Source organism: Hypanus sabinus, chromosome 22, assembly GCF_030144855.1.
Source record: "Hypanus sabinus isolate sHypSab1 chromosome 22, sHypSab1.hap1, whole genome shotgun sequence".
Classification (NCBI taxonomy): domain Eukaryota; kingdom Metazoa; phylum Chordata; class Chondrichthyes; order Myliobatiformes; family Dasyatidae; genus Hypanus; species Hypanus sabinus.
Window position 1 is genome coordinate 37,618,525 of NC_082727.1, and position 13,505 is coordinate 37,632,029.

The window sequence follows — 13,505 nt, forward strand, 5'->3', positions numbered from 1 at the left end:
TCCATGGACACTAACCAATGGGACCCCGAAGATGAGTGCTGAGGACAACCAAGGGGGTGACAGGAATATCAAGAAGCTGCCCCTATTCTTCCTAGATTGGTGCTCAATGCAAGGGTACAACTCCCACAAAGTCAAACACAGCACACAAGGTCTACAAGCAGTGATCTGGTTTCCAAAACATGTTAAAAATCAATGCATAAGGAGGATCAAACTATCACAGGTTATGACGGGGAATTCTCAAATTAGGATTCATCTTAAAAGTAATGATTGAGTGGGCAAGCAACTACTTATAAGAATTCAACTGGCTATGACAGGGTTCCATTCTGGAAGTTGTGGTAAGGCAAGTGTTACAGACAGCATCCAGGTAAGGATAGCTGGAGGCAGTTGTGGTCAAATCAGACTTCTGAAGTTAAAAGAGACACCTCGGTTACTACAAACATGGTAGGCTGCAGCTGTGTGCGTTCAAGCCAGCCAAGTGAGGTCTCTGCACTGAGATATTTGTAGAAACTTCCTAAAACATAGCATACATTTACACAATAGGGGATGCCAGAGACAGATGAGTTTGGGACAATGGGAGGATGTGAAACATACCCAGCAGCAAAGGGACAACCACTTCACTAAATTCAAAATATCAATGGTTGTCAGCTTGAAGTTTTGATTGACTTTTATTACCTCCATTGTGAATGGCAATTGATCCTGCAAGCAAGGAATTCAAGCATATACAATTTACCAAATGGACAATGTCCCTGACTGATAAACCAGTTCTGGATAAAAATAGCAAATTTATTTGTCCTGTCTTCAGAACAACATGGGTAACAGGGCCCGTGTTGTTCTCCTTCTGCGTAAGTAAAAAGAATTCTTACATCGTAGGAGGGTGTGACTTCTGGGCCCAGTTATTTCAGTTGTTTTAAATGGTTCCATTTATTGTCAGAGAATGCATACAGTATACAACCTGAAATACTTAGTCTTTGCAGACGTACACGGAAAACAGAACCCCGAAACAATGAACACCAAAACAAAATTAGAACCTCAAAGCTCCTCTCCCCACCTCCCCTGAGCAAGCAGCAGCAAAGTATCCAACTCCCCCCTCTCCCCCACCCATTTCAGCGGCCACCACCATCCAAGCAATAGCAAAGCACGCAAAGAGATGACACCATTGCTAAAAACTAAAAACTGTCCATAACCGCAGAGAGAGAGCAGCTGTCAACCAGCCTCCCTGCCTCAGTGAGTGGGCAAAGGAGTCTGTTCAGCACCCCCAACTCTGCTGATTGTGGTGGCTGGTGCGGGTGAAGGGGGATTCACTGGGGAAAAAGGCACACAGAAGCTTCAACCCTACAGAAGCTACCTACAGCCCCAGAGCAGCTGCCTAATCCCCCCCCCCCATCCATCCCCTCTGTGGTGAACTATGTGCCTGTCGGGACACGCCCCTGCTGACTGCTCCTGTGGCTCCTCCCACAGGCCCCTGTATAAAGGAGACCTGCTGCCTGACGCTCGGCCTCAGTCTCCAAGACCTTGTATGATAGACACTCACTCCTGGTTCCTTCTTCCAGTCAATAAAAGCCGATATCTCGCCTACGTCTCAGTGTGAGTTATTGATGGTGCATCACCCTCACCTTCCAAATGCTTGTTTGTATGTGTGGTGTGTCATGAATCAGGTGATCATAACCTGATGAGGATCTGTACCAAACTTCAGAAAAATCACAGATGATTTAATTGAAAATTTTAAAATTCCGGGAGTAATATTGCACTCTATAAAACTCCAGTTGGTCCACACTTGGAGTATTGTGTTCAGTTCTGGTCACCTCATTACAAGAAGAATGTGGAAGCTTTAGAGAGGAGATTTACCAGGATGCTGCCTAGATTACAGCGCATGTCTTATGTGGAAAGGCTGAGCGAGCTGGGGCTTTTCTCCTTGGGGTAAAAGAGGATGAGAGGTGACTTGATAGAGGTGTGAAAGGTGATAAGAGGCATTGATCGAGTGGACAGCCAGCGCCTTTTATCCCAGAGTAGCATGGGCTAGTACAAGAAGGCATAATGAAGGTGACTGGAGGAAAGTTCAAGGAGAATGTCAGAGGTAGTTTTTTACACGGAGAGTGATATGTGAGTGGAAAGCCCTGCTCGGGCTGGTGGTGGAGGCACACACAATAGGGTCATTTAAAGTCTCTTACGCAGGTACATGAATAAAAGAAAAATGGAGGTCTCTGTGGGAGGGGAGAATGATATTGGTCTTCTGCTAGGTTAAAAGTCAAGTCAAGTCACTCTTATTGTCATTTCGACCATAACTGTTGGTACAGTACATAGTAAAAATGAGACAACATTTTTCAGGACCATGGTGTTACATGACACAGTACAAAAACTAGACTGAACTATGAAAAAAAACAGCACAGAGAAAGCTACACTAGACTACAGACCTACACAGGACTGCATAAAGTGCACAAAAACAGTGCAGGCATTACAATAAATAGTAGGGCAAGGTGTCAGTCTAGGCTTCAGGTATTGAAGAGTCTGATAGCTTGGGGGAAGAAGCTGTTACATAGTCTGGTCGTGAGAGCCCGAATACTTTGGAGCCTTTTCCCAGATGGCAGGAGGGAGAAGAGATTGTATGAGGGGTGCATGGGGTCCTTCATAATGCTGTTTCCTTTGCGGATGCAGCGTGTAGTGTAAATGTCCATAAATGGCGGGAAGAGAGACCCCGATGATCTTTTCAGCTGACCTCACTATCCGCTGCAGGGTCTTGCGATCTGAGACGGTGCAATTTCTGAACCAGGCAGTGATGTTCTCAATACAACCCATGTAGAATGTGATGAGGATGGGGCTTGGGAGATGGACTTTCCTCAGCCTTCGCAGAAAGTAGAGACACTGCTGGGCTTTCTTTGCTATGGAGCTGGTGTTGAGGGACCAGGTGAGATTCTCCGTCAGGTGAACACAACATCCTAGGCTGAAGAGCCTGAACTATTTTGTGTTTTATGTTCTGAGAGGATTGACAAGGCTGATGCGTAAAATAAACTGCTTCTACTGGGCAGAGAGTTTAAAAGCAGGCATTGTATTCTCCGAGACTCAGCCCAAACCATCATCTATTTATTCCACTCCATGGATGCTGCCTGAGTTCCTCCAACATATTTTGTGTGTTTCTCTGGATTTCCAGCATCTGTAGAATCTCTTGTGTTTACTTTTTTGTATTCTCAAGATGTGGAATCATAGCTGAAAGGGTTCTTCTTACAAAAGGTTGTAAATCCTAAATCCTCTGAGCCAGAGAGCTATGAAAACCTTCTGAGTACACTCAAGGCTGCTATCAATAGCCAGGATAATCATGGGAAAAGGGAAAGTGGTTGAGATAGCTGAGATGTGTTGATGTATCAGTAGGTGTGAACAGGAAAATATCCAGGAGGCTGATCACCGCTGTGTAACAACTTGTAGCTGTGGCTTATCATCCTTCTTTGCAATTAATAAACATGCATTTCATTAACAAATTCAGCACCTTTGCAATTTTCTTCTATTGATTTTTTTGCAACCTTCTCTCTTCTGCTTCTTTTGTCCCTTTCTGTCTCCTTGTGCATGTTATCTCCCCTTCCTGATGTGACGTTCCAGTACGCCTTCACTGCTGAGGTTATTGCTGCGGACTAAAGGAAAATTGTGAAGCCCTAATTGAAAAAAATCTTTTATCATTTATGCTACATATTCAACAGTCCTTGTTAATTTTTCTTTGCAGATATATTGCATCATGTGAATGGCAAATTTCTTCAACTGTAATTAAATAACCATGTGAGAAATACTAATAACCACACAAAGAATGCAATGAATTGGACAAACTGCACAGGAGATAATAATGCAAATAGACCTTCTTATGAACTGGTGGCATTTGGAAATCATTCACGCAACTGTAGTGCAGCATTTGGGGGCAGCAAGTGCCAACTGTAACCATAGCAACTCCTGGAGAATAACGTCGTTCTGTGACATCAGCACCCCAAAAAAAGCCTCCTTATGCTACTAAGCAAACACAGTGACCACCTTCATGCTGATTGTCGGCATCTGTGTGCAGCCCACCTATCACCATGGCAATGAGGAAACTACTTCATAGTACCGCAAGATGAAGAGATCAAGAAATTCAGACAAAACTCCACTAATAAGTATCACCTTATTTTCACCTAGGAAGGTAAAGCAGAGCTAATGTGCTACAGATATAAAATAAAAGTCAGGACATTGTGGGACAAAATGATGAATCAATATACAAACGTTTGTACATAAGTATGATATTTTATGAGATATGACACAGCTTCATGAAAACTACTCAAATTCCTCAGCACTTGGCAACTGGCTTCATATCCCATTATATCTGGTTCAGCTCTCATTACTTACTGCTATGTACTAATTTATTACAACAGGGATCAATATTAATAGATCCTCTATTACTTTGATTACAATTCACAACCCTCTCGTATGTTCATTCTATAGATGAGCCTGAATTCCCTTCACATTGTCAGTTTTTATTCCCTTCTAGGTTATTAAACGAGAAAGGCGTCTGCAGCTAATCATGAACATTCATTAGTTGCTGAAAAGCATCAAAACACTGCAAATGCTGAAAATCTGAAGCACTTGGCAGGTGAGGCTGAATCTGTGGAATGAGGGTTAGCATCTTGGACCTGAGATCCTTCAACTGAACTGAGAAAATAGGCTAGTTTGCGGTACTAAAGAAGCTGGGGCCAGATGAATAGAACAAAGTCACCATCTTAGATGAATTAATTAGTTAATCACCAAATGAGTTAATGTGATAGCGTCACATTATGTTGTGTATTGTTGATAATGTGGTGGTGGGAAATGCCAACAAGTCTCACTAACATAAAGAGGGAAAAATCAGATAAAAAATACTTGTCCTTTGGTACCAAAATATGCCAGAATGGAGGGACAAGAAACTCTGGCTTTCCAAAAAGCATGTGTCACTTCTCTATAAATAGTTTTCTTAATAGCAGGACATGAAGCACATTAATTAGCATGTAGCAAAGATCAAGTTTTCCTAGAGATGTAATAGAAGAATAAAAATATAATTTTAAAAAGATATGCTTGTCATAATATTGCTCCATTGACTTTCTCCCAGAGAAGGCATATCATAAAAAGTTTAAATTTCAGTAGAAATCATTATGCACAATGACACTGCAGAGCCTTAAGTTACTGGACTGGTTTTTGCAGTGTATTTATGTTAAGTAAGTCATGTTCTAGAATACAAGGTACATATCTAATATCCCACATTCCAGTGTGCCTTGCAGTTGTACTAAAATAAAGTATATAACCTTGTTCTGAAGGTATTATTCTGGTTAGAATGTTCCACTAACCCAAAGGCTATCCTAGAGTATGTAACAGTATCCAGGTCCTTGGATGATTGATGCATAGACAGGAATTCAAATTCCATACAGCATCTGGGATATCATAAACCCGAGTTGTCAAATAAATCTGGAATGAGAAGCAAATAATGATGCTAATAAGAGTTCCAAGCTGCTGTAAAAATTGATCTGGATTTCTAAAGGTCTGCTGGGAAGGGAATGTGTACCCCTTGCACACAGTGCTCCAGGACAACTAACATGGCTGATTATTAACTGTCTTCTGAAATGGCTTAGCCATTCCACGCATCAATGGAAATTACAGGTGGCTAATAGATGCTGGCATTGTCCCACAGAAGAAGCAAATAACTCAGCTGGAGGAAGCTCACCGACTTCATACTGCTTATTCATTCACACAATCACTGTGAGTCACTGACACTGATAATACTATTTGTTAATTACCAGAGAAAGAGACCAATTACAGTTAAAGGTAGCCTGTGTTACTGCAACGTGCCTGCAACAGAGGCAATAAATATTTGGGCCTGGCAGATCCTGAAAAATGGTCTAATGCAAGAAAAGTGGGGCTCTGTGTCCTTTTTACTTATTGGGAAAACAGTGCAAAAGTAGGTAAGTAGAACAGAGAATCAAACCTACTAGCTTCCAGAAGCTGTGAATAGTGAGAGAAGACGACTGTGGTGTTCATTTTCTCAAACTATGCCCTATGGACCTCAAAATGCCCAGTAGCCTTATGTCTATTTGATGCCTTTGGAACCAAATATTGAATAATGAAACTCAACTTTCTTAGAAACTCAAGGAATTTTGGCACATCACTAAATATTCTAACATCTACCGAAGCACTGTTGGAAATAGCTTTACTGGATGCATCACAGGTTGAGCACCCCTTATCCAAGACGCTTGGAGCCTGATGTGTTTCACATTTTGGAATATATAATGAGATAGCTTGGATCTCCATAATTGCCACTTCTAGATTAATGTGCTAATGGTAAACATTCTTTGTTGTACACTTCAGCACACCTACATACTTAGCAGTAAAAATTAATTAATATAATAAATATATGAAGTGTTCAGGGTAACAAAAGCAGCCCAGCAGCATCGGGAGAATACCAGAATCAGCTGTGGAAAAGCAACAAACAATGGCAAGCTTTCACTCTCCACCAGTAATACCATGTTTGTATTAAAAGGTTACAGTATACCGCATTTGTATTTTACCTTATTTTAACTTATATGTAGAGTATAAAATCAATATGCATTGTAGACAAGCTCTGGTGTTAGATTTTCATCAGCAACAATCTTCACAATTGTGTCAATGAATTTCCCTGCTCTTTATGATCAGCAGATGTTTTATCTTTAAAACTTGTTAAATCTTTTAAAAATGTAATGCTGTACCTTTTCTTAAATTTGTGAAACCATCTTGCTGAATATTCACACTTACCTTCAATTTTCAGTTTGTCGTGATAGATCATTGCTTAGTTCATGATCAATATACTATTACGCAACATATGTTCACTCTGACACTGACAAATCCACTCTTCCAATACATGATCGAGATCTACAGGTTCGGCTTTGTGCAGTGTTTTTCTATTTTCCATTACCTTCTGTTTATTGCATATATGAGATCACGTCTCAAAACCGTTTGTGATGTGCAGAAACCTGCGTATTGGCTGGGAACCTTCCCATCACCTTGTGAAATTTTCCATTTGTGATATCCTGTCGGCACTCAAAATTCAGATTTTGGAGGTTTTTGCTTTTTAGAATTTCAGTTAAGGGGGTACTCAACCTGTAGGACAATTCCAACACATGGGAACATACAAAGATACAGAGAATTGTGTACTCAGCTGGTCCTTCACGAGTACTGCTCTCCCCGACATTGACAAAAAGGTACCTGAAGAAGGTGACATCTGTCATCAAAAATTCCCACCATCCAGGTCATGCCTTCTTCTCACTGCTACTATCAGGCAGCAGGTGCAGAAACTTGGAGTCTCACACCACCAGATTCAGAAACAGCTACTCTCTTATAAGCATCATGTTCTTGAAACGAACTTCCTTATAAATGGAGCATTACAGACCACCACTTGCACTACCATAGGCTTGTCTTTGATTATATCTCTCCATTTTTTTGCACTAAAGACCTGCTTTTGCAAGTTTTTTTTCACTGTATTGTATACTTTATAATGTATGGTTAATGTATAATTTATTTTCTGTGTGTTGCCAGTGATGCTGCCTCATGCAAGGATTTTATCGTACTATACCTTATTGTACTTGTACACAAGACAATAAACTTGACCCGAATATCAGCAGATGCAGATGCTAATACCATATCTTACCACCTGCATTGCCAGTCTTAGGCACTGTTCAGTCCAATACTCAGCTTTCAATAATCATATCCAGTGAGGACTTATACGTAATGTTCATAAGCTCCACTGCATTTTTGCAAGTCTCACAACACACACAAAATGCTGGAGGAACTCAGCAGGCCAGGCAGCATCTAGGAAAAGAGTTCAGTTGGGGTTTCGGGCCAAGACCTTGACTGTACTCTTTTCCTAGATGCTGCCTGGCCTGCTGAGTTCCTCCAGCATTTTGTGTGTGTTGCTCGGATTTCCAGCATCTGCAGATTTTCTCATCTGCTAGCCTCAAACCCACAAGTCACTCCCTCCCATGTTACCGTGGGATCGAGTGCTGCAATACACAGACACATCCTAGACACTCCCTCTCTCATGCAGGACAGGGTGAATCTGAATCAGAATTGGTTTTATTATCATTGACATATGCCATAAGATTTCTTTTTTGTTTTGCAGTAGCAGGACAGTGCAATACATAAAATGTACTATAAATTACAATAAGAAATATATATAACAATTAAACAGGTAGTGCAAAAGGAGAAGAAAGTTAGTGAGGTAGTGTTCATGGTTTCATTGCCCATTCAGAGGGTAAGAGGCTGCTCCTGAAGCATTGTGTGCATGCCTTCGGGCTGCGGACCTGCTTCTCACAACCAGCAACAACCAGCTGCTGTGGTCAGTTATGATGACACTGGTACCAGCCTGTGTTTCATATGGTGGAAACTGCTACTACTGACAGCAAGAGAGCAAAGTTAAATTCATATGATTCAACAGATCCTTTTTACACACCCTACTTCATCCTGGGCAACCACAACTTTTGAAACTCAAGCTGCAGATGGGAGATGCTTAACATTCCTAAAGTCATAGACTAGAGTCACAGAACACTGTAGCACAGAAACAGGCCTGTTGACTCCTCTAGTGTGTGCCGAACTGTTATTCTGCCTAGTCCCATCAACCTGTATCTAGACCATAATCCTCCCATCCATGTACCTATCCAAATTTCTCTTAAATGTTGAAATTGGACCCAGATCCACCACTTCCCACCTTCTCACACTGCTACCTTGTGCCTTTCCTCTGTAACTACAATTTGGCCAGGGATTAGAGGAAGACAGTACAGGTAAAGACAAATGATCTCTTGATTTAATCTTCTCAAATATTTGCTGAAGCGCTGAGCGTGTGGATAATCAAACTGGGCACCGAGTTACTTGGCACTGGTGATCTGCAGCCAGGCCAGGGGCAAGAAGTGTGTAAAAGTAATAACAAACTAGAGAAATTCTTTGGCAACCCACTGGGAAGAGCATTCATACTGCAATTTGTAGAAGGTGACTGTACGAAATCCAGTGTGCAAAGCCAAGGGTTGTGAATTCCAGCTCCAGACTTGCACAAGGGAATGTGCAGATCAGCCCCTTGAGTACGGAAAAGCAGGGGCACATCATCATGGCTGATGTCTTCACAAAGCATAAGCCACCCAACATTTTGACAGCATGGCAGAGGCTCAGAATTCCAACCTGCAAGCTGTTTTGTTTCTCCATTTGTCATAAAACTGCAGATGGCACTCTACAAAGGGGCTTGCTTGATATTACTAAAGTCAGTATGTACTGTCAGTTTGCCAATCGGGCAACTCTAGCTGCTTCTATTTACGCCAATAAGCTGCTGGCTGAATCCTGGCCTAAAGGCTCAATGGCTGCCCTCCAAAAGGCTTCTCCGGTCTACTTCATTGGAAGTTCCAGCTATATCGCATCCTCTGGATTGGTTGCACATAGGGTCACTAGGATAGGGAAATGCACACAGATATGACCACTGTGGGGATACACAAGGACGCTTGTGCGACTTTTCTAAACAATTCAGTTTGCCAAATTGGGTTTATCTAGAGTTAATTTCAGTGATTGCATTTTGAATGCATCGATGGTGGTGAGATATGGGAATGGATGGGAAGTTCAAGTGCTATAATGCTGCCACAGCCGGGTCAGCTGTTCACAGAGAGCCTGCCTGGAAAAGGTTGTTTATTACATCTTCCTTTTCCACCACCTCTTCTTCTTCTACCTTGTCTTCCCTCTCTTCCTCCTTCCTCTTGTGTCCCATCTGCTGGGTGTCCAATTGGTGACGTGAGAGGAGAGATTTGGTGTGGGAGACTTGTCCAGCATACAGCAGACCTCCACAGAGTCCTGAGGAGGACTTCTAGGATCCATCGGGGATTTGCAAAGTGATGCAGAAATCAATACTGAAACATTTGTCTCAGGATATTGGTGTTTGCTCTAACATTCTGGGCTGGCAAGGCATCATTTGCAGGCGCACTTATCATGCCTGTGTGGGTTTGTATACAGGAATCATGTCACCATTAGCATGCCCTTTTCATCCTCTTGGTGATAAAATGCAAATGACACAGGGAGCAGTAGTAGAATGATAGCAGGTATCACCATTCTTGTTGGAATATTGGATAGCTAACAGTTGATGCCCTGTGTACGGTCAGACTCCAAATAGATGCTGAGGGAATGGAATTCCTCCACCCACAGTATATTTCAGAATTGATTGGCTGTGCGGATAAAGTGACATGTGTTCAGAAACTGTCACGTAAATACCAGGGAAGTCTACAATGTTTGCAAAGCCACACTCTCACTCCTCTTGCTTGTCCTTCTCAAGCAATATTTGACAGCAAAGAGGGAGATACCACTGCAGCCGAGGAGAATCAATGGATAATATGTCAAAGCCGCGGCAACTTCGATAGAGCAATTAATTGATTTGTGCTGAAGTCTTAAATTGAAGGCTAAGGCTTTCAGCACTCTGAACATCCAAAGTAGACTTTAGTAACTTTGAAGAACTCTGGAAAGCGTGAAAAACTTGTAAACCTATTCAATGGAACTCAGCAACTAATTTGAAAATGCTTGTTGATTCTTTAAATAGGACATTTGAAGAGGTCCCTCCTGCTGGTGAAAGAGCTGCAAGTTTATTGAGGCTATTAATTGAACCATTGGGTTCCAGTGGAGACCTAGCTATAAATCAACATGCACATTGTGTTGACTCTGCAGACACATGATGGGTGATTGCAGTTCACAGTTTAATATCTCCATTAATATGCTTCCCACTCCAATTAGATCAGTTTATTGTTATATCCATTAGGGTGCAATGAGATTGCTTGTTCATATGTAGTTCACAGTGTAAACAATATATATATATTAATAATAAATATAAATTCAACAATAAATACAGTGATAAGCACAAAACATGATGCAGTGATTTACAGTGCAGTCTGAAATAGTTCAAAAGGAAATGCTGAAGTGACAAGAATGGAATAAGTGAGAGAGATAGAGTTAAGAGTACAAGGACTACCAGGAATGGGGTGTGAAAAAGGTGATTGGTTCAGATAGCAGTTAGGACAAAGCTGTTCTTAAGTCTGGATGCCCAGGCTTTTGAGCTCCTATATTTTCTTCCAGAGTTGGAAGAAGGTCAATGCAATGAGCCGGATGGGGGGCATCCACTAGCCTTTCTTAAGCAATGTGCCTTGAAGATGGACTGGATGGAAGGAAGCAACAAGCCAGTGATATATGGTGCTGTGTTTACCACTCTCCGCAGGTTCCATCAATCAAGAGCACAGCAGTTGCCATACCTGGCTGAGATGCAGAAAAGTTCTTATAGTGCATCTTTAGAAGTTGGCAAGAATTCTCATGGACTTGCTGAATCTTCTCAGACACCTAAAATAGTTAATACATTGATGCACTTGGTTGCTAACGTGCATCAGCATGAAGGGACCTGATGAGGTTTCTGGTGATAGGGATGCCAAGGAACTTGAAGCTGTTGACCATCTCTATTGTAGCTCTGTTGATGATGACAGGGTAGTGTTCACCCTTCTGCTTGCTTACGCCAACAACAAACTCTTTTGTTGCCAGTAAGGACTAGGTTGTTGTTCTGACTCCATGACACAAAGGTCACAATATCGTTTCTGCATTCCACCTCATCATTACTATTGATTTGGCTGATAACAGTAGTATCACTTTTACACTTAAAGACTGAGTTGGCGTGGTATCTGGACGTTCAGTCATGGATATACAGAGATTAGAGCAACGTGCTGAGGTTGGATGAGGTTGAATGTTATGGCCAGCTCTAAAGTCAGGATGTCTAGAAGACAGATGGCACTTTGATCTTTGCTCTTACACTTTGACTCATGGCAAAAACTGAATCGTGACTTTTCAGAACTGACTTTGCACTCATAGTTTATATTTCCTGATGGCATAGAAGGAGGTGATTTTAGTCCATCAAGAGTATACCAGTTCTCATTGTAATTCCATTGATGTCATTTCCCCTCTTATTTCCCTGTAGCTTTTGTTCCTGTCACATTCCAACACCAAGAAAACTTACACTCACCAATTAACCTAACAAAAAATATGCACTTGGAATGTGGGAGGAAACTGAAGTCCCAGCAGGAAAACCCATGTGGTTTTTATAGACTTTTATTTCAGATCATATCAGACATCTCACCTCTCCCGGAAGTTCCGGGAGTCTCCTGCATATTGATAGCAGCTCCCTGACGCCCACAAATTATACACAACATCCCGGAAATCGATTTTTTTTGAGAAAGAGAGGGGGAAGAAGAGGAAGAGCGAGAGAGAGAGGGAGCACACTGATTGGTCTCTTTTCGTGATAAGTAGACCTATCAGTTTTCTCTGTGGGCGGGCTTTACAGTTGACAGTGTTGCTCACTGCACTGATTGCAACAGTGACTTGAGATGGGTTAAAATGTAAAAGGCATGTTGTGGTGAGTTTAACAGGTGTCATTTGTTCATTAGCATAGCTAGTGTTGTTTAAACTAGCTGGCTAGCTGCTAAGGAGCCACCCTATTGATGTCCTACGTGATGAGGCCAAACTCCCTGTAGACTTGTTTAAAGTTGTAATAGAATTAAAAAAACTCCATGATAACATAAGTACAGTACATACTTTAATGTCACATTTTCTGCATATACCCAACCTGGTTTACTGATTAGACAAAATCACTAAACAAAGTACTATGTACCCCCTTGGAGGTTGACCGGGGGTAGGGTGGGGGATATGGGGTTGTGGGGGCGGGCAACACTCAGCTGGACATGAGGCTCACAACTCGTCCCAGGATCTGCAGACAACAGGCTCTTGATTCGACCCAGGAATGGCGGATGACAAGCAATCGACTCGACCCATTCTTGGCAGCCTGGAATGAGCATAGCCACACTGCTGAGGTGGCAAACCAGCAGTGAGTAGATGTAAACCGACACTTTTTATGTTGCCGGTTCAAATGAGGATCAGGTGCCCTAATCAAGGAACACAGGGGAAAGGAAATAACTGAAATGAGTAGTCAACGGACCAGACCATGAAAATACCCCCCAATGGGAGTCTCCAGGTGATCTAACAGGCTTGCCCGGATTACTGATGACTGGGGTGGGTGACTGGAAGCGGTCCCAAGTGCAGGACATAGGCACGGAGATGGATTTGGACATGACTTGGACATGGTGCCGGGACTTGGACTTGACCTGGACACAAAGCCTTGATGGGACTTGGAACCTTGGCTTGGATGGGGACTCAGAGCCTGGAACTTGACTTGGGTGCCCTAATCAAGGAACCTGGTGGAACACGGGGAAAAAGAAATTAACTGAAATGAGTAGTCAATGGACCAGACCATGACAGATCTGATCTTATTAAGCTCATTTCAAGTCTGGCTACCAAAGACTAATTTCTGCATTTAAATCTTTGTGCAAGTTTTAGTTAGCTATTCATGTATCTCCTTATATGGTTAATGTCCTATATGTTGTATATATACCTAGCCAAGATGGCGGCACGACACAGCTTGCAGCGGCCACTCCGGAGCTGATATC